Here is a 20,857-nt window from a genome sequence, read left to right on the forward strand (position 1 = left end):
AATGTATGTTTTATCTTCTCTGTTTTACTTATTGTTGACATATTTAACATTTGATTTAATGCCTAGTTAAGGTGAAGAGGAGGTAGAATATGTTAAGTTGGTGACACCACGAAGCTCAAACTGGGATGTTTGGCACGTGTTTCTGGAACTAACTAGCGGGACAAGGTCAAGTCCTACCAATCTGAGCCGGGTTTGGCTTTTTCCTTCCAGAGGTGCCCACCAATATGTGTTTGGAGGGGGAGGAGCCAGGCAGGCAGCCGTGGTTATTTAGCATGCGTCATGGCTGACTGGAGTGGCGTTCATGTTGCCAACATGTCTTGGATGTCCTGGAAGTCTTTGCCAGACTGACATGAACTTGCTGAGCAAACAGCTGGAAGACATTCTGCCTTTTTGATATTTTTCTTAAGGGGGGGGTCATGAGGGATTGACAACCATGCCCGCTCGCCGTCTGTATTTGTTTTATTGTGAAAGTCAACTACCTCGGAATGCAGGATGCAATAATGAAGGCGCTTGTTGTTCCTGGCCGGTATGTGAGACCCTGAAGGCACCGCCATCTACCTTCTTTCTTCACTCCTCCAATTAGCGGCCGTGACGCCACATGGGTCCAGTTCTTCAGAAGACCCCCGCTACTGTTCCCGGCAGCCTTGCCACCTTTCGCCACCGCCGCCTGTAAGCCGAGACCCCCGTTCTCCGCGACCTGTCAGGCGGCATTAGGTGACGGCGTGGCGTCCAAAACAGACCTCCATTCAGGCTGCCACCCTCAGGGGGGTTCGCTCCCAAAGACCGCCCCCTTTTTTCACCCCGCTGCCATCCTTAGTGGAGTTTAGGGTACGTCCACTTACTTATAGTCGCACTAAAACACCCTCAATTCCAGACTACAAGCTGCTATTTGTTTCCTACGCTTTGAAGCCTGCTGCTTCTAAAACAGCGCAGCTAATTTGTGGCTTTTTCTTTGCTGACGGCCATAATGCAAATAGTTTAACAAACAAAACATACCAAGACACTGAAAAGGTGTGCTATTGTTTATGCACCATCTTTTAGATGAGTTCGCCCTTCCATTTAGACTGAACATTTGAATTTCCCCTCAGGGATTGATAAAGTATGTCTGATTCTGATTCTGAGTTTGTCCTCCTATTTAGTGCGTTCAACCGGACGTCCAAGTGCCATTCAGTCTTCTAGCCATCCATAGCGTTTTTACTCGTATGTTTTCTCCATTCATCACTCAAGTTTTACAATATAACTAAAACAATTCTTACCTACTAAGGCAGGGGTCGGGAACCTTTTTGGCTGAGAGAGCCATGAAAGCCAAATATTTCACAATTCATTTCCGTAAGAGCCATATAACATTTTTCAACACTGAAGACAACTAAATTTGTGCATTTTTAAGTATGACCAACATTTGTAGAGTATAATAAGTCTCTTATTCTTTTTAACAACATGGTTATTATAAAAGTTAACCAATAATAAATATAATACTTCTTACCATTAATGCGAAATCTTGAACAGGTGCGGTAGAAAACAGATGGTTGGATTAAAATGCCTGAGAATGTTTTATAATTTGAACGTTATTTTTGATACTGTGATTACCAGCGGAATTATTCATTACTTATCGTGTTAAGCAATGTCAGCTAAGATTTATTTGAGAGCCAGATGCAGTCATCTGGCTCTCGAGCCATAGGTTCCCCACCTCTTGGTTTAAGCATTAGACACCTTTTTACCTGCACTCTGCCTCCCGCTGTTTCCCACATCTACAAAGCAATTAGCTACCAACTGCCACCTACTGATATGGAAGAGTATTACACGGTTACTCGGCATAGCTCGGTTGGTAGAGTGGCCGTGCTAGCAAGCTGAGGGTTCCAGGTTCGATTCCCACTTCCGCCATCCTAGTCACTGCCTTTGTGTCCTTGGGCAAGACACTTTACACACCTGCCCCCAGTGCCACCCACACTGCTTTAAATGTAACTCAGATATTGGGTTTCACTATGTAAAGCGCTTTGAGTCACTAGAGAAAAGCGCTATATAAATATAATTATCTGAGAGCCATATGTAGTCATCAAAAGAGCCACAGGTTCCCTACCCCTGCACTAAAGCATCCCATGTGTGATGTCTGTAAGAGTTTCTTCGGGTGTATTTGTACCTGCTATCGTATTGTAATGAAGCTAGCGTCGTTTGCATGAGCTAATATGCTAACATGTTTATGAGAGTCGGTGTTAATATTATTAACTTACAACAGCATTCTTTTTGTATTGTTTCACTTTCACAAATTCCTCAGTAAATTCACCAAAACGGCAGCGTTGAGTTATTGAGTCTGTTTAGCTGATTGGAGAGCTAGCTTGCGCAGCTAATGGCTCCATGACCATGACTGACATTTTGTTTTATCAGCCGTGTTCACGAAAAACCATTTGGAAACAATTAATGTATGTAAATAAGCGTGTTTGGTTAATGTCGTATTTGAAATATTTGAAATGATGTCTTTATTGGGAATTGTGTGTAGAATTTTGAGGAGGAAAAATAACTTATTTCCTGTGGGAATAAGGCTATAACATGGGGGTGTCTACACTACTGCGTCTACTCATGAGTTCGGTGAAGGAACTGGTTGTCTCCAAATGAATGAATAATAAATCAAAAATCTTGCTTAGAAGTGGATTTAACACAGCATTACATTTATGACCCAATCCCAACAACCTTTCGTATTCATGGCGCAAAAAACAAAACAAAAAACTTGCATATAACACAACCTGCTCACTGAACTTTGTAAATAGTATAAGAAATGTCCAAGCACTGTTAAAAAAAAAAAAAATCAAAACCACACCCCTGTATCGGTTGGGGACATCTCTACGCTGCTGATCCGCCTCCGCTTGAGATGGTTTCCTGTGGACAGGACTCTCGCTGCTGTCTTGGATCCGCTTTGAACTGAACTCTGGCGGCTGTGTTGGAGCCACTATGGATTGAACTTTCACAGTATCATGTTAGACCAGCTCCACATCCATTGCTTTCGGTCCCCTAGAGGGGGGGGGGGGGGGGGGGGTGCCCACATCTGAGGTCCTCTCCAAGGTTTCTCATAGTCAGCATTGTCACTGGCGTCCCACTGAATGTGAATTCTCCCTGCCCACTGGGTGTGAGTTTTCCTTGCCCTTTTGTGGGTTCTTCCGAGGATGTTGTAGTCGTAATGATTTGTGCAGTCCTTTGAGACATTTGTGATTTGGGGCTATATAAATAAACATTGATTGATTGATTTATATTGCAATGCATGAGGGGAAAGATTGAAAACATCTCTGCACACTCACAAAAGCTACCCGGTGGTGGTTTAAGCACACTGCAGCTAGTCCCGTTGAAATCAACCGACCCCCACTCCCTAATGCTTCAGTCCCGCCCGCGCAGGATTCTCACAGGAATGAGGCAGAAAGCCACTTGAATAGTGTAGTGAGCTGCATGTGATGATGAGTGTGCACATGAAGGACTCCAGCAGGCAAGAAACACAAAGGTCCTAGTTGGCCTTGCAAGGATCATTGTGGGAGAAAAAAGACATTACAGGCCGTTGTCTGCGAGCAGAGGTTTGTTTTGGAGCGCCTCCACGCCGCCTCACGGACGCAGATTAGCCAGCAGCCACCCAGAGAGGCAAAGAATGGTTTTAATAAATTTGCTGCGCAGAAATACTTGTTTTCTTCTCGGGCCAAACACAACATTTGCTAGTTGGAAGGCCATTAAACACACGTGGCCTCGGACTTGACTGCTTGGAAAACCTCTCCAGCAGTCAAGTGGCCTCACTTCCATTCTTGCAGCGCTTTAGTATGTTACCCCCTGGGGGTCACTAGGACTTTACAGTTCTGTCCAAGGTCTGGAACTATCTCTACCAGGCTCTCATGCTTGTGTTCACCTTGGCAGCTATCAAAACTGAAAGTTAACCTCACTGAGATGCAATGTGAATATGCTTTGTCCTTGAACATAAGGTCACGTGCAGGTCACCCTGACTGTCCCACCCACAGGTGGCTAGTAACACGCTACATTTACTACAACACAACTACTTCAGTAACTTTTGGGATAAATTGTACTTCTAAGAGTAGTTTTAATGCAACATACTTTTACTTTTACTTCAGTATATTTATAGAGAAGAAACGCTACTTTTACTCCGCTCTGTTTATCTACATTCAGCTCGCTACTCGCTACTGATTTGTATCGATCTGTTAATGCACGCTTTGTTTGTTTTGTTTCGTCAGACAGGCCTTCAAAGTAGGATCCATCACATGCCTGCGTTTCACCAATCAAATGCAGTCACTGGTGACATTTGACTCCGTTTCACCAATCAAATGCAGTCACTGGTGACGTTTGACTCCGTTTCACCAATCAAATGCAGTCACTGGTGACCTTTGACTCCGTTTCACCAATCAAATGCAGTCACTGGTGACCTTTGACTCCGTTTCACCAATCAAATGCAGTCACTGGTGACCTTTGACTCCGTTTCCCCAATCAAATGCAGTCACTGGTGACGTTTGACTCCGTTTCACCAATCAAATGCAGTGACTGGTGACGTTTGACTCTGTTTCACTAATCAAATGCAGTGACTGGTGACGTTTGACTCTGTTTCACCAATCAAACAGAGCCAGGCGGTCACATGATTAACTGCACACTTTTTTCTTTTTTACAAACCTTTATTCATAAATTTCAACATTTACAAACAGTTGAAAATAATAATCAAAGTACAAAAACAGTACAAAACTGTATTAAAACCGTACAAAACAGCGCCAGGGGGTTGTAAATTCAAAGTAACTAAAATAGAATTCAAAATATATAAATCAAATAAAGAAAGTGCAAAGACATCTCAGTAAATAACTTAAATTTGGAACACAGCATCGTTTTCACAGCTTTTTGGTTGTTAGAGGTAGACTGTTTTAATGTAGAGTTCTAAATCTTTTTTAAAGGCACAAAAAACAGGTCGGATATTGAGAAACTTACATTTATGAATATAAAACTTAGCCAATAGTATAATGAGCTTGCAAAGGTAAAATTCATTTTCAAATTTTTTTTAATACAGTGTAAAACCAAATATATATTATTTAATATATATTATTGTTTTAGTTGATATTCCTGGCTCTGAATGTGTTCATTGCTATTTTTATGTTTTTGTGCATTACTTGTTGCCGTCATCATTAAAGGAACAGGTTACTCATCAGTTACTCAGTACTTGAGTAGTTTTTTCACAACATACTTTTTACTTTTAGTCAAGTAAATATTTGGGTGACTACTCCTTACTTTTACTTGAGTAATACATCTGTAAAGTAACAATACTTTTACTTGAGTAATACATCTGTAAAGTAACAGTACTTTTACTTGAGTAATACATCTGTAAAGTAACAGTACTTTTACTTGAGTAATACATCTGTAAAGTAACAGTACTCTTACTTGAGTACAGTTTCTGGCTCCTCTACCCACCTCTGGTCCCAACCAAGTCTTCTTTGGGGTCTGATGCTGAAACTACAATTACATTTTCCAAGAGTCTTGCATGGTTTGTGGACAGTCCTCGAGAAGCCACGTAACCACCGAGAAGAGACGGCATGGACTAATCCTGAATCCACATTCTTCCCAGTTTTGATTGATTGATTGTTACTTTAATTAGTAGATTGCACAGTACAGTACATATTGTGTACAATTGACCACTAAATGGTAACACCCCAATAAGTTTTTCAACTTGTTTAAGTCGGGGTCCACCTTCATCATTTGACACTAGGCTAGTCCTTCTTCACTTGGCCTGCAAGTCCAAGAGAAGGTCCAAGTGCCAACATGACAGGCCTGAAGAAGACTGGGTAGAAAGTAAGTCCTTCTAAGCGTTATTTATCTTTATAGTCAATCTTTTTATCAGGTTTTCAGTTTGCTACGCCGTATAATATGTCCATATTTGATTTCAAATGCTAAAGTGTCACAACTACAGTAGTTTTATGAAGGAATGTACAAATATGTACGGTATTTACCTTGGGAAAGTGGACCTCTCCTTTGAAATGCAGCAACATTTTCATGGATAAATGTCTGCCTTTTTGATATCAATTCAATGTTCTTGGCTGGCATTCTGCTCTAGGATAGCTAGTCATATTTTTGATGATTTCCTTCTTTAATTCAATGAATATCGTCCACCACTTCTTCTTCCCAGCGTTGTCTTTCACTTTCACTTTCACTTTCACTTTCACTTTCACTTCCTTCCCATGCTTGGGACCACAAAAGTCATGTCCATGCCCGGCTGGCCAGTAAGAATAGTTGTTTTGGTCCCGGGTTGAGTCTGACGACCCCTGAGGCAACTCAACCTCCTGACTTAAAATGTCTGCCTGCTCCACATGTGGAGAGAGCACTCCAGCAGCACCGAGAGCAGACTACACCCAACTTTCTCTCTGTAATGTTGACATTTTCGACATCGGCAAAAAAAAAAGGGAATATAAACGCTCCAAAATAAGTAAATAAGGCTGTACTTTTAAAAAAATACACTAGCATGATGCTAACATGCATTGCTACTGACATGCTACAGATTAGCATTAGCACTTTTACATGGCAATTTTAACGCCTTCAAATATGTGAATGAAAACAACACATATGCGCAAGGGAGTTTAAACCATCCATCCATTTCCTACCGCTTGTCTCTTATGGGGTTGCGGGGGGTGCTGGTGCCTATGTCAGCTGCATTCCAGCGGAAGGCGGGTTACACTCTGGACAAGTCGCCACCTCATCGCAGGGCCAACACAGATAGACAACATTCACACACTAGGGACCATTTAGTGTTGCCAATCAACCTATCCCCAGGTGCAGGTGGGAGGGGCCTATACCCAGGTGCAGGTGGGAGGGGCCTATCCCCAGGTGCATGTCTTTGGAGGTGGGAGGGGCCTATCCCCAGGTGCATGTCTTTGGAGGTGGGAGGGGCCTATCCCCAGGTTGGAGGTGGGAGGGGCTTATCCCCAGGTGCATGTCTTTGGAGGTGGGAGGAAGCCGGAGTAGAACCCACATAGTCACGGGGAGAACATGCAAACTCCACACAGAAAGATCCCGAGCCCGGGATTAAACTCAGGACTACTCAGGACTTTTGTATTGTGAGGCAGACGCACTAACCCCTGTCCCACCGTGCTGCCCTAAGACAGTATATAATTGTATTTCATTCATTAGTACCGCGGTATTCCGTACAACCCCAGTACTAAAAACTGGTACACGTCGAGTACCCAAACGGTTCTCATCCCCACACTCGTATCCCGAAAACCTGGTAATCAGGAGCATTGGTGATTAGCCCAGTTACCCGAGAACTAGCAGGTAACTGGGTCGTTAGGGGTGGGTTTTGGTATGGCTGCAGTCAGACCTTGTACTGTAGGTTCCAATCCTCAAGGGAAGTTCCTGCAGGCTTGTGTGGGCAGCTTTAAGGGGACCAGGCCCCCACACCGTCTTCCCACATATTTAGGTGTCTGCGCACATTTAGCAGCGTGGTACCCACAACACCCCCCCTCCACCCCCCCCTCCACCTCTCCCCCTGTCCCCCATTTTCCGGGAAAGAAGGCTTGAGGAGGGTCGGGGTCTCGGGGAATGAAGGCAATTATGCAGTCATCTGTGCAAACACACCCGGGGACAAAAACCACACCGGCGGGAGTCAGGCCGGAAAAGAAAAGGAGGATCTGGACTCTGGCTAAGACTAAGACTGAGACCAAGGCGAGGGTGGCCGCGTGACAGTTAGTCTGTCAAGGCTGATGCCTTCCTGCTGATTGGCGCCAGATGTGCCGCCCCTGCTTCCTGTCATGTGACTCGCACGGCACCTGGACAGGTGATTCAGTAATGGTGATGGAAATTAGGACACTTCCTGTCGGTGAGACACATCTGCTCTGTTGTGGACCTCGATGGACGTGTTGTGTTCTCTAGACCTCTATGGACGTGTTGTGTTCTCTAGACCTCTATGGACGTGTTGTGTTCTCTAGACCTCTATGGATGTGTTGTGTTCTCTGGACCTCTATGGACGTGGCGTGTTCTCTGGACCTCTATGGACGTGTTGTGTTCTCGGGACCTCTATGGACGTGTTGTGTTCTCAGGACCTCTATGGACGTGTTGTGTTCTCGGGACCTCTGTGGACGTGGCGTGTTCTCAGGACCTCTGTGGACGTGGCGTGTTCTCAGGACCTCTATGGACGTGGTGTGTTCTCTAGACCTCTATGGACGTGTTGTGTTCTCGGGACCTCTATGGATGCGGTGTGTTCTCGGGACCTCTGTGGACGTGGCGTGTTCTCGGGACCTCTATGGACGTGTTGTGTTCTCTGGACCTCTATGGACGTGTTGTGTTCTCGGGACCTCTGTGGACGTGTTGTGTTCTCGGGACCTCTATGGACGTGGTGTGTTCTCTAGACCTCTATGGACGTGTTGTGTTCTCGGGACCTCTGTGGACGTGGCGTGTTCTCGGGACCTCTATGGACGTGTTGTGTTCTCTGGACCTCTATGGACGTGTTGTGTTCTCGGGACCTCTGTGGACGTGGCGTGTTCTCTAGACCTCTGTGGACGTGGTGTGTTCTCGGGACCCCTATAGACGTGGCGTGTTCTCGGGACCTCTATGGACATGGCGTGTTCTCGAAACCTCCATGGACGTGTTGTGTTCTCGGGACCTCTGTGGACGTGTTGTGTTCTCGGGACCTCTATGGACGTGGTGTGTTCTCTAGACCTCTATGGACGTGTTGTGTTCTCGGGACCTCTGTGGACGTGGCGTGTTCTCGGGACCTCTATGGACGTGGTGTGTTCTCTAGACCTCTATGGACGTGTTGTGTTCTCGGGACCTCTGTGGACGTGGCGTGTTCTCGGGACCTCTATGGACGTGTTGTGTTCTCTGGACCTCTATGGACGTGTTGTGTTCTCGGGACCTCTGTGGACGTGGCGTGTTCTCTAGACCTCTGTGGACGTGGTGTGTTCTCGGGACCCCTATAGACGTGGCGTGTTCTCGGGACCTCTATGGACATGGCGTGTTCTCGAAACCTCCATGGACGTGTTGTGTTCTCGGGACCTCTGTGGACGTGTTGTGTTCTCGGGACCTCTATGGACGTGGCGTGTTCTCTAGACCTCTATGGACGTGTTGTGTTCTCGGGACCTCTGTGGACGTGGCGTGTTCTCGGGACCTCTATGGACGTGTTGTGTTCTCTGGACCTCTATGGACGTGTTGTGTTCTCGGGACCTCTGTGGACGTGTTGTGTTCTCGGGACCTCTGTGGACGTGGCGTGTTCTCTAGACCTCTGTGGACGTGGTGTGTTCTCGGGACCCCTATAGACGTGGCGTGTTCTCGGGACCTCTATGGACATGGCGTGTTCTCTAGACCTCTATGGACGTGTTGTGTTCTCGGGACCTCTGTGGACGTGGCGTGTTCTCGGGACCTCTATGGACGTGTTGTGTTCTCTGGACCTCTATGGACGTGTTGTGTTCTCGGGACCTCTGTGGACGTGGCGTGTTCTCTAGACCTCTGTGGACGTGGTGTGTTCTCGGGACCCCTATAGACGTGGCGTGTTCTCGGGACCTCTATGGACATGGCGTGTTCTCGAAACCTCCATGGACGTGGCGTGTTCTCGGGACCTCTGTGGACGTGTTGTGTTCTCGAAACCTCCATGGACGTGTTGTGTTCTCGGGACCTCTGTGGACGTGGCGTGTTCTCTAGACCTCTGTGGACGTGGTGTGTTCTCGGGACCTCTGTGGACGTGGCGTGTTCTCTGGACCTCTATGGACGTGTTGTGTTCTCGGGACCTCTGTGGACGTGTTGTGTTCTCGGGACCTCTATGGACGTGGTGTGTTCTCTAGACCTCTATGGACGTGTTGTGTTCTCGGGACCTCTGTGGACGTGGCGTGTTCTCGGGACCTCTATGGACGTGTTGTGTTCTCTGGACCTCTATGGACGTGTTGTGTTCTCGGGACCTCTGTGGACGTGGCGTGTTCTCTAGACCTCTGTGGACGTGGTGTGTTCTCGGGACCCCTATAGACGTGGCGTGTTCTCGGGACCTCTATGGACATGGCGTGTTCTCGAAACCTCCATGGACGTGTTGTGTTCTCGGGACCTCTATGGACGTGGTGTGTTCTCTAGACCTCTATGGACGTGTTGTGTTCTCGGGACCTCTATGGACGTGGTGTGTTCTCTAGACCTCTATGGACGTGTTGTGTTCTCGGGACCTCTGTGGACGTGGCGTGTTCTCGGGACCTCTATGGACGTGTTGTGTTCTCTGGACCTCTATGGACGTGTTGTGTTCTCGGGACCTCTGTGGACGTGGCGTGTTCTCGGGACCTCTATGGACGTGTTGTGTTCTCTGGACCTCTATGGACGTGTTGTGTTCTCGGGACCTCTGTGGACGTGGCGTGTTCTCTAGACCTCTGTGGACGTGGTGTGTTCTCGGGACCCCTATAGACGTGGCGTGTTCTCGGGACCTCTATGGACATGGCGTGTTCTCGAAACCTCCATGGACGTGGCGTGTTCTCGGGACCTCTGTGGACGTGTTGTGTTCTCGAAACCTCCATGGACGTGTTGTGTTCTCGGGACCTCTATGGACGTGGCGTGTTCTCGAAACCTCCATGGACGTGGCGTGTTCTCGGGACCTCTATGGACGTGTTGTGTTCTCGAAACCTTCATGGACGTGTTGTGTTCTCGGGACCTCTGTGGACGTGGTGTGTTCTCGGGACCCCTATAGACGTGGCGTGTTCTCGGGACCTCTATGGACATGGCGTGTTCTCGAAACCTCCATGGACGTGGCGTGTTCTCGGGACCTCTGTGGACATGGCGTATTCTCGAAACCTCCATGGACGTGTTGTGTTCTCGGGACCTCTGTGGACGTGGCGTGTTCTCTAGACCTCTGTGGACGTGGTGTGTTCTCGGGACCCCTATAGACGTGGCGTGTTCTCGGGACCTCTATGGACATGGCGTGTTCTCGGGACCTCTATGGACGTGGCGTGTTCTCGGGACCTCTATGGACATGGCGTGTTCTCGAAACCTCCATGGACGTGTTGTGTTCTCGGGACCTCTATGGACGTGGTGTGTTCTCTAGACCTCTATGGACGTGTTGTGTTCTCGGGACCTCTATGGACGTGGTGTGTTCTCGGGACCTCTGTGGACGTGGCGTGTTCTCGGGACCTCTATGGACGTGTTGTGTTCTCTGGACCTCTATGGACGTGTTGTGTTCTCGGGACCTCTGTGGACGTGGCGTGTTCTCTAGACCTCTGTGGACGTGGCGTGTTCTCGGGACCTCTATGGACATGGCGTGTTCTCGAAACCTCCATGGACGTGGCGTGTTCTCGGGACCTCTGTGGACGTGTTGTGTTCTCGAAACCTCCATGGACGTGTTGTGTTCTCGGGACCTCTATGGACGTGGCGTGTTCTCGAAACCTCCATGGACGTGGCGTGTTCTCGGGACCTCTATGGACGTGTTGTGTTCTCGAAACCTTCATGGACGTGTTGTGTTCTCGGGACCTCTGTGGACGTGGCGTGTTCTCTAGACCTCTGTGGACGTGGTGTGTTCTCGGGACCCCTATAGACGTGGCGTGTTCTCGGGACCTCTATGGACATGGCGTGTTCTCGAAACCTCCATGGACGTGGCGTGTTCTCGGGACCTCTGTGGACGTGGCGTATTCTCGAAACCTCCATGGACGTGTTGTGTTCTCGGGACCTCTGTGGACGTGTTGTGTTCTCGGGACCTCTATGGACGTGGCGTGTTCTCTAGACCTCTATGGACGTGTTGTGTTCTCGGGACCTCTGTGGACGTGGCGTGTTCTCGGGACCTCTATGGACGTGTTGTGTTCTCTGGACCTCTATGGACGTGTTGTGTTCTCGGGACCTCTGTGGACGTGTTGTGTTCTCGGGACCTCTGTGGACGTGGCGTGTTCTCTAGACCTCTGTGGACGTGGTGTGTTCTCGGGACCCCTATAGACGTGGCGTGTTCTCGGGACCTCTATGGACATGGCGTGTTCTCTAGACCTCTATGGACGTGTTGTGTTCTCGGGACCTCTGTGGACGTGGCGTGTTCTCGGGACCTCTATGGACGTGTTGTGTTCTCTGGACCTCTATGGACGTGTTGTGTTCTCGGGACCTCTGTGGACGTGGCGTGTTCTCTAGACCTCTGTGGACGTGGTGTGTTCTCGGGACCCCTATAGACGTGGCGTGTTCTCGGGACCTCTATGGACATGGCGTGTTCTCGAAACCTCCATGGACGTGGCGTGTTCTCGGGACCTCTGTGGACGTGTTGTGTTCTCGAAACCTCCATGGACGTGTTGTGTTCTCGGGACCTCTGTGGACGTGGTGTGTTCTCGGGACCTCTGTGGACGTGGCGTGTTCTCTGGACCTCTATGGACGTGTTGTGTTCTCGGGACCTCTGTGGACGTGTTGTGTTCTCGGGACCTCTATGGACGTGGTGTGTTCTCTAGACCTCTATGGACGTGTTGTGTTCTCGGGACCTCTGTGGACGTGGCGTGTTCTCGGGACCTCTATGGACGTGTTGTGTTCTCTGGACCTCTATGGACGTGTTGTGTTCTCGGGACCTCTGTGGACGTGGCGTGTTCTCTAGACCTCTGTGGACGTGGTGTGTTCTCGGGACCCCTATAGACGTGGCGTGTTCTCGGGACCTCTATGGACATGGCGTGTTCTCGAAACCTCCATGGACGTGTTGTGTTCTCGGGACCTCTGTGGACGTGTTGTGTTCTCGGGACCTCTATGGACGTGGCGTGTTCTCGGGACCTCTATGGACGTGTTGTGTTCTCTGGACCTCTATGGACGTGTTGTGTTCTCGGGACCTCTGTGGACGTGTTGTGTTCTCGGGACCTCTGTGGACGTGGCGTGTTCTCTAGACCTCTGTGGACGTGGTGTGTTCTCGGGACCCCTATAGACGTGGCGTGTTCTCGGGACCTCTATGGACATGGCGTGTTCTCTAGACCTCTATGGACGTGTTGTGTTCTCGGGACCTCTGTGGACGTGGCGTGTTCTCGGGACCTCTATGGACGTGTTGTGTTCTCTGGACCTCTATGGACGTGTTGTGTTCTCGGGACCTCTGTGGACGTGGCGTGTTCTCTAGACCTCTGTGGACGTGGTGTGTTCTCGGGACCCCTATAGACGTGGCGTGTTCTCGGGACCTCTATGGACATGGCGTGTTCTCGAAACCTCCATGGACGTGGCGTGTTCTCGGGACCTCTGTGGACGTGTTGTGTTCTCGAAACCTCCATGGACGTGTTGTGTTCTCGGGACCTCTGTGGACGTGGTGTGTTCTCGGGACCTCTGTGGACGTGGCGTGTTCTCTGGACCTCTATGGACGTGTTGTGTTCTCGGGACCTCTGTGGACGTGTTGTGTTCTCGGGACCTCTATGGACGTGGTGTGTTCTCTAGACCTCTATGGACGTGTTGTGTTCTCGGGACCTCTGTGGACGTGGCGTGTTCTCGGGACCTCTATGGACGTGTTGTGTTCTCTGGACCTCTATGGACGTGTTGTGTTCTCGGGACCTCTGTGGACGTGGCGTGTTCTCTAGACCTCTGTGGACGTGGTGTGTTCTCGGGACCCCTATAGACGTGGCGTGTTCTCGGGACCTCTATGGACATGGCGTGTTCTCGAAACCTCCATGGACGTGTTGTGTTCTCGGGACCTCTGTGGACGTGTTGTGTTCTCGGGACCTCTATGGACGTGGTGTGTTCTCTAGACCTCTATGGACGTGTTGTGTTCTCGGGACCTCTGTGGACGTGGCGTGTTCTCGGGACCTCTATGGACGTGTTGTGTTCTCTGGACCTCTATGGACGTGTTGTGTTCTCGGGACCTCTGTGGACGTGGCGTGTTCTCGGGACCTCTATGGACGTGTTGTGTTCTCTGGACCTCTATGGACGTGTTGTGTTCTCGGGACCTCTGTGGACGTGGCGTGTTCTCTAGACCTCTGTGGACGTGGTGTGTTCTCGGGACCCCTATAGACGTGGCGTGTTCTCGGGACCTCTATGGACATGGCGTGTTCTCGAAACCTCCATGGACGTGGCGTGTTCTCGGGACCTCTGTGGACGTGTTGTGTTCTCGAAACCTCCATGGACGTGTTGTGTTCTCGGGACCTCTGTGGACGTGGTGTGTTCTCGGGACCTCTGTGGACGTGGCGTGTTCTCTGGACCTCTATGGACGTGTTGTGTTCTCGGGACCTCTGTGGACGTGTTGTGTTCTCGGGACCTCTATGGACGTGGTGTGTTCTCTAGACCTCTATGGACGTGTTGTGTTCTCGGGACCTCTGTGGACGTGGCGTGTTCTCGGGACCTCTATGGACGTGTTGTGTTCTCTGGACCTCTATGGACGTGTTGTGTTCTCGGGACCTCTGTGGACGTGGCGTGTTCTCTAGACCTCTGTGGACGTGGTGTGTTCTCGGGACCCCTATAGACGTGGCGTGTTCTCGGGACCTCTATGGACATGGCGTGTTCTCGAAACCTCCATGGACGTGTTGTGTTCTCGGGACCTCTGTGGACGTGTTGTGTTCTCGGGACCTCTATGGACGTGGTGTGTTCTCTAGACCTCTATGGACGTGTTGTGTTCTCGGGACCTCTGTGGACGTGGCGTGTTCTCGGGACCTCTATGGACGTGTTGTGTTCTCTGGACCTCTATGGACGTGTTGTGTTCTCGGGACCTCTGTGGACGTGGCGTGTTCTCGGGACCTCTATGGACGTGTTGTGTTCTCTGGACCTCTATGGACGTGTTGTGTTCTCGGGACCTCTGTGGACGTGGCGTGTTCTCTAGACCTCTGTGGACGTGGTGTGTTCTCGGGACCCCTATAGACGTGGCGTGTTCTCGGGACCTCTATGGACATGGCGTGTTCTCGAAACCTCCATGGACGTGGCGTGTTCTCGGGACCTCTGTGGACGTGTTGTGTTCTCGAAACCTCCATGGACGTGTTGTGTTCTCGGGACCTCTATGGACGTGGCGTGTTCTCGAAACCTCCATGGACGTGGCGTGTTCTCGGGACCTCTATGGACGTGTTGTGTTCTCGAAACCTTCATGGACGTGTTGTGTTCTCGGGACCTCTGTGGACGTGGCGTGTTCTCTAGACCTCTGTGGACGTGGTGTGTTCTCGGGACCCCTATAGACGTGGCGTGTTCTCGGGACCTCTATGGACATGGCGTGTTCTCGAAACCTCCATGGACGTGGCGTGTTCTCGGGACCTCTGTGGACATGGCGTATTCTCGAAACCTCCATGGACGTGTTGTGTTCTCGGGACCTCTGTGGACGTGGCGTGTTCTCTAGACCTCTGTGGACGTGGTGTGTTCTCGGGACCCCTATAGACGTGGCGTGTTCTCGGGACCTCTATGGACATGGCGTGTTCTCGGGACCTCTATGGACGTGGCGTGTTCTCGAAACCTCCATGGACGTGTTGTGTTCTCGGGACCTCTATGGACGTGGTGTGTTCTCTAGACCTCTATGGACGTGTTGTGTTCTCGGGACCTCTATGGACGTGGTGTGTTCTCGGGACCTCTGTGGACGTGGCGTGTTCTCGGGACCTCTATGGACGTGTTGTGTTCTCTGGACCTCTATGGACGTGTTGTGTTCTCGGGACCTCTGTGGACGTGGCGTGTTCTCTAGACCTCTGTGGACGTGGTGTGTTCTCGGGACCTCTATAGACGTGGCGTGTTCTCGGGACCTCTATGGACATGGCGTGTTCTCGAAACCTCTATGGACGTGTTGTGTTCTCGAGACCTCTATGGACGTGGCGTGTTCTCGGGACCTCTATGGACGTGGCGTGTTCTCGGGACCTCTATGGACGTGTTGTGTTCTCGAGACCTCTATGGACGTGTTGTGTTCTCAGGACCACTATGGACGTGGTGTGTTCTGGGACCTCTATGGACGTGGCGTGTTCTCAGGACCTCTATGGACGTGTTGTGTTCTCAGGACCACTATGGACGTGGTGTGTTCTGGGACCTCTATGGACGTGGCGTGTTCTCAGGACCTCTATGGACGTGTTGTGTTCTCGGGACCTCTGTGGACGTGTTGTGTTCTCGAGACCTCTATGGACGTGTTGTGTTCTCAGGACCTCTATGGATGTAGCGTGTTCTCGGGACCTCTATGGACGTGTTGTGTTCTCTAGACCTCTATGGACGTGTTTTGTTCTCTGGACCTCTATGGACGTGGCGTGTTCTCGGGACCACTATGGACGTGGCGTGTTCTCGGGACCACTATGGACGTGGCGTGTTCTCGGGACCTCTATGGACGTGGTGTGTTCTCGGGACCTCTGTGGACGTGTTGTGTTCTCGGGACCTCTATGGACGTGGTGTGTTCTCGGGACCTCTGTGGACGTGTTGTGTTCTCGGGACCTCTATGGACGTGGTGTGTTCTCGGGACCTCTGTGGACGTGTTGTGTTCTCGGGACCTCTATGGACGTGTTGTGTTCTCTGGACCTCTATGGACGTGGCGTGTTCTCGGGACCTCTATGGACATGGCGTGTTCTTGAAACCTCTATGGACGTGTTGTGTTCTCGAAACCTCTATGGACGTGTTGTGTTCTCGAGACCTCTGTGGACGTGTTGTGTTCTCGAGACCTCTATGGACGTGTTGTGTTCTCAGGACCACTATGGATGTGGCGTGTTCTCAGGACCACTATGGATGTGGCGTGTTCTCGGGTCCTTTTTTTTACGTGGCGTGTTCTTGGGACCTCTGTGGACGTGGCGTGATCCCGGGACCTCTATGGACGTGGTGTGTTCCCTGGACCTTCTGTGGCAACAGACAGACTGTGCCATGTTTGACACATGAGGAAGAAAAGCAGGGATTGGATCCTTTAGGTAGCAGGACCCGTCCCCGTAAAACTACTGCCATGGCAGTCCAGCTCAGACCTGGGTCATCATTTTTGTTTGTAGTCGCTCAAAAACCTTGTGATGTTGCACCAGCATAAAGAATGCTGTCTGTTGCCCCTTGAGAAGTGTTAATGCTGTAAGTATTGTGCTGATGACGCACCGGGCGGCTTAGTTGTAGTTTCCATTGACACATTTTGAGGTCTTGAAATCGCATGTAAAATCGCTAATGTTCATCTGTGACATGTCCATAGCAGAGCCAGTGTACATTAGCATCCAGCTAGCACGTTTTTGGAAATAAAAAGTATAGTGGTAATAGTATAATATGCTGTATAATAGACACTTTTTATATTATTCACATTTTAATAATGCTGTATAATAGACTGTATTTATATTATTCACATGTGAATAATAGTCTATTATACAGCATTATTCACATGTGAATAATGCTGTATAATAGACTGTATTTATATAATGCTGAACAATGCTGCTGCTGATGATGCTGATGTTGATGATGATCTTAATGATGCTGATGCTGATATTGACATGCTGATGTTGATGATGATCTTAATGATGCTGATGCTGCTGCTGATGATGATGATGCTGATGTTGATGATGATGATCTTAATGATGCTGATGATGATGATTAACTTAATGACGCTGATGTTGGTGATGCTGATGTTGATGATGCTGATCTTAATGATGCTGATGCTGATGTTGATATTGACATGCTGATGTTGATGATGATGATCTTAATGATGCTGATGATGATGATTAACTTAATGATGCTGATGTTGGTGATGCTGATGTTGATTATGATGATCTTAATGATGCTGATGCTGATATTGACATGCTGATGTTGATGATGATCTTAATGATGCTGATGCTGATGCTGCTGCTGCTGCTGCTGATGATGATGATGCTGATGTTGATGATGATCTTAATGATGCTGATGATGATGATTAACTTAATGACGCTGATGTTGGTGATGCTGATGTTGATGATGATGATCTTAATGATGCTGATGCTGATGTTGATATTGACATGCTGATGTTGATGATGGTCTTAATGATGCTGATGCTGCTGCTGATGATGATGATGATGCTGATGTTGATGATGATGATCTTAATGATGCTGATGCTGATGTTGAAGATGATGATCTTAATAACGATGATGATGACGGTGATGTTGGTGAAATTAAATAATCTTTCTCTAAAAAAATACAACTGAAGTATCTGTTCTTACAAGAATGTTTGTCTAAAGATTGACATCCTCTAAACTGGTCCTGTTCCAAATGTTGCATGTAAAGTACATGAGGGAGTTGTTGGATTTGAACATTTTTTTTCTCAGAAAAATGCAAACTATTCCAAATCACTCAAATAAATTAAACATGTTGTTAGTATTTAGAGCAGTGATTCCTGAACTCCATGTCGTGGATCGCCTAGCAGTCACTTGATTAAAGTACAGGCTTTTATGTTTCTTTGTTCAAACATAGTGTTACCGTTCAAACTGTGTAATGTTACCATTTAACATAATGAGTACTCAAGCCTACTGCGCTACTGTCTTTAATGCTGGTCGTCATGGTGATACTTGGAGAGCCAAGTGTTGTACTATCTCTGACTTCTGCAGTTCTATTTTTGGTTGGTTGGCTTTTTCCGCGGCTAAGTTTCTTCCAGCTGGTGTGAACTTAGCCAAGGTTTGTTTACCTTCTCCCAAAGCACTTTGAATGTTTCCTGCCATATGTGCATCGTATCTTTCCACGGCAGCCTGAACATTTACGGCGGCCCCACTCCGAACAAGGACTGATTATTGCGGAGCGCCACAGAACAATTAATACTACGGCAGGAACGTCAGCCAGGCCGATATTTGAGCTAAAGCAAATAGCGCAACATTAGCATTGAGTGACAGGCTGCAGGATTCCCAAGCTAGCCTGAAAAAGCCAGCTCCATCTGAGCGTTTATTAATTGGTTCTTTTTGGGGGTGAAGGACACGTAACAGCTGCAGTTGGGCCGCACTATAAAAACAATGAATGCTGCTTCTGGTGTTTTGGTGTAGCATCTTCAGCATCTTCAGCATCTTCAGCATCTTCAGCATCTTCAGCATCTTCAGCATCTTCAGCATCTTCAGCATCTTCAGCATCTTCAGCCAGAAGCAGACAATAGGTGGAGCACACAGGCAAGCGGCCATGTGGTCGAGGGAAGCTTTCTGGCCACGGGATTTGGTTTTTCCACGCCAGCTCTCAAAATGTGGGTCAGGAAGAGGCTCAGGTGACTTACGTACAACACCTGTGGGCCAGCACGCCGTCACTGCAACGTCAAAACAAATCACCTTTTCTGCTCTTTTGCAGAGCGCTGCAGCGGGGGTGTCCTAACTTATTCCACTCAGGGCAGCACTCTAAAAAGATGAAAACATGCGGCAAACATTTTTAATTTTCAAAACCAATACAATGTCTAACAGTCAAAAAAATAAAAGTCAAACAGAAAATATGCAATATTTCCCCCAGAAAAATGTCAAAGTGGAATATTTGATGTGAAGTAATTGGAGCCTTAAACCATTCATAACATTGATTTTGATTCATTATTCATTTTTGAGCCTCAATAACAAAAAAAAATCCCACAAAGTCTCAGAGATCTAAAAAGACCCCACTCAAAAAAGTTTGTATTTAAATCACGATTAGTTTTTATTATTCTAACGCTCGAATCTTCAAATCATATTTTGATCCCTCTGTCGATTATAAGTTTTTATTTGTGTTTTTTTTATGTTTTATGCCTTTTTTGCCATAGAAAACAAAATTGTCATAACATTGATTTTGATTCAATATTATTTTTTCAGCAATGACTTGAAAACTAACCCACTAAAATTCTCAGTATCTAAAAGTACACACTCATAAAAGTGTTAAAATTAAGTCACACATGTTTTTGTTTTTTTACTTTGAATACTTTTTTATGTCAAAAACACAAAATATGCAACACCCCCCCCCAAAAAATGTTTAAGTGAAATATTTGATGTGAAATAATTGGAACCTTAAGTGGGTCAATAATTTATAAAATTGATTTGAATTCATTATTATTTCTTGAGCAAATGATTTAAAAACAATCCCACTAAATTCCCAGAGATCTAAAAGTTAAAGTAGCAGTGATTGTCACACACACACACACACACACACACACACACATACACACACACACACATACATACACACACACACACACACACACACACACACACACACACACACACACACACACACAGAAAGTGTGGTGAAATCTGTCCGCTGCATTTGACCCATCCCCCTTCTTCACCCCCTAGGAGGTGAGGGGAGCAGTGAGCAGCAGCAGTGGTGCCGCGCCCGGAAAAGAACTCCACCCATTAAAATGAAGGCACAAATATAATTTTTGTTTACCTTGAACGCTCAAATATATAAATCAACTGTAGAACTATTGTAAATTATAAGTTTTTGTAAACATTTTTGAATATTTTTTGTTTTTAATGCTGTTTTTGTCATAGAAAACATTGTTTTTTTTTTATGGAAAAAACACAAAATACAAAATATTTTCCCCAACATTTTTTCAAAGTGAAATAATTGGAACCAATAATTCATAACATTGATTTTAATTAACATTTTTTTTTTTTTTTTTTATAAATCCCACTAAAATTCTCAGGGATCTAAAAGCACCTCATTCAAAGTCTTAAAATTAAATCTCAAAAATTTAATTTGTTTATCTTGAACGCTCAAATCTATATATATATATATATATATATATATATATATATATATATATATATATATATATATATCTACCTTTTTATTTTTATATTTTAATGTTTATTTGTTTTTTTAAGCGGTTTTTATCATAGAAAGGTTGGGGTTTTATGGCAAAAACACAAAGTATTTGATGTGAAATAATTGGAACCTTAAATAGGTCAATAATTCATAACATTGATTTTGATGCATTATTATTTTTTAAACAATGACTTTAAAAACAAACCCACTGAAATTCCCAGAGATGTAAAAGCACCCCACTCATAAAAGTGTTAAAAGTAAGTCACTTTTATTTATTTTTACTTTCAACGCTCAAGTCTATAGATCAATTTTAGAACTATTG

General features: G+C 47.3%; 1 long non-coding RNA gene across 1 annotated transcript in view; it reads left to right on the forward strand.

Annotated features, from left to right (window-relative positions):
- Positions 1-20,332, forward strand: part of LOC133546231 (uncharacterized) — a 107,421-nt gene extending 87,089 nt beyond the window's left edge. Inside the window, exon 4 of the long non-coding RNA XR_009805037.1 lies at positions 20,061-20,332. This is a non-coding gene — a long non-coding RNA (uncharacterized LOC133546231). The remainder of the gene's footprint in view (positions 1-20,060) is intronic.
- The last annotated feature ends 525 nt before the right edge of the window (positions 20,333-20,857 follow it).

This window comes from Nerophis ophidion, linkage group LG29, assembly GCF_033978795.1.
Source record: "Nerophis ophidion isolate RoL-2023_Sa linkage group LG29, RoL_Noph_v1.0, whole genome shotgun sequence".
NCBI lineage: Eukaryota > Metazoa > Chordata > Actinopteri > Syngnathiformes > Syngnathidae > Nerophis > Nerophis ophidion.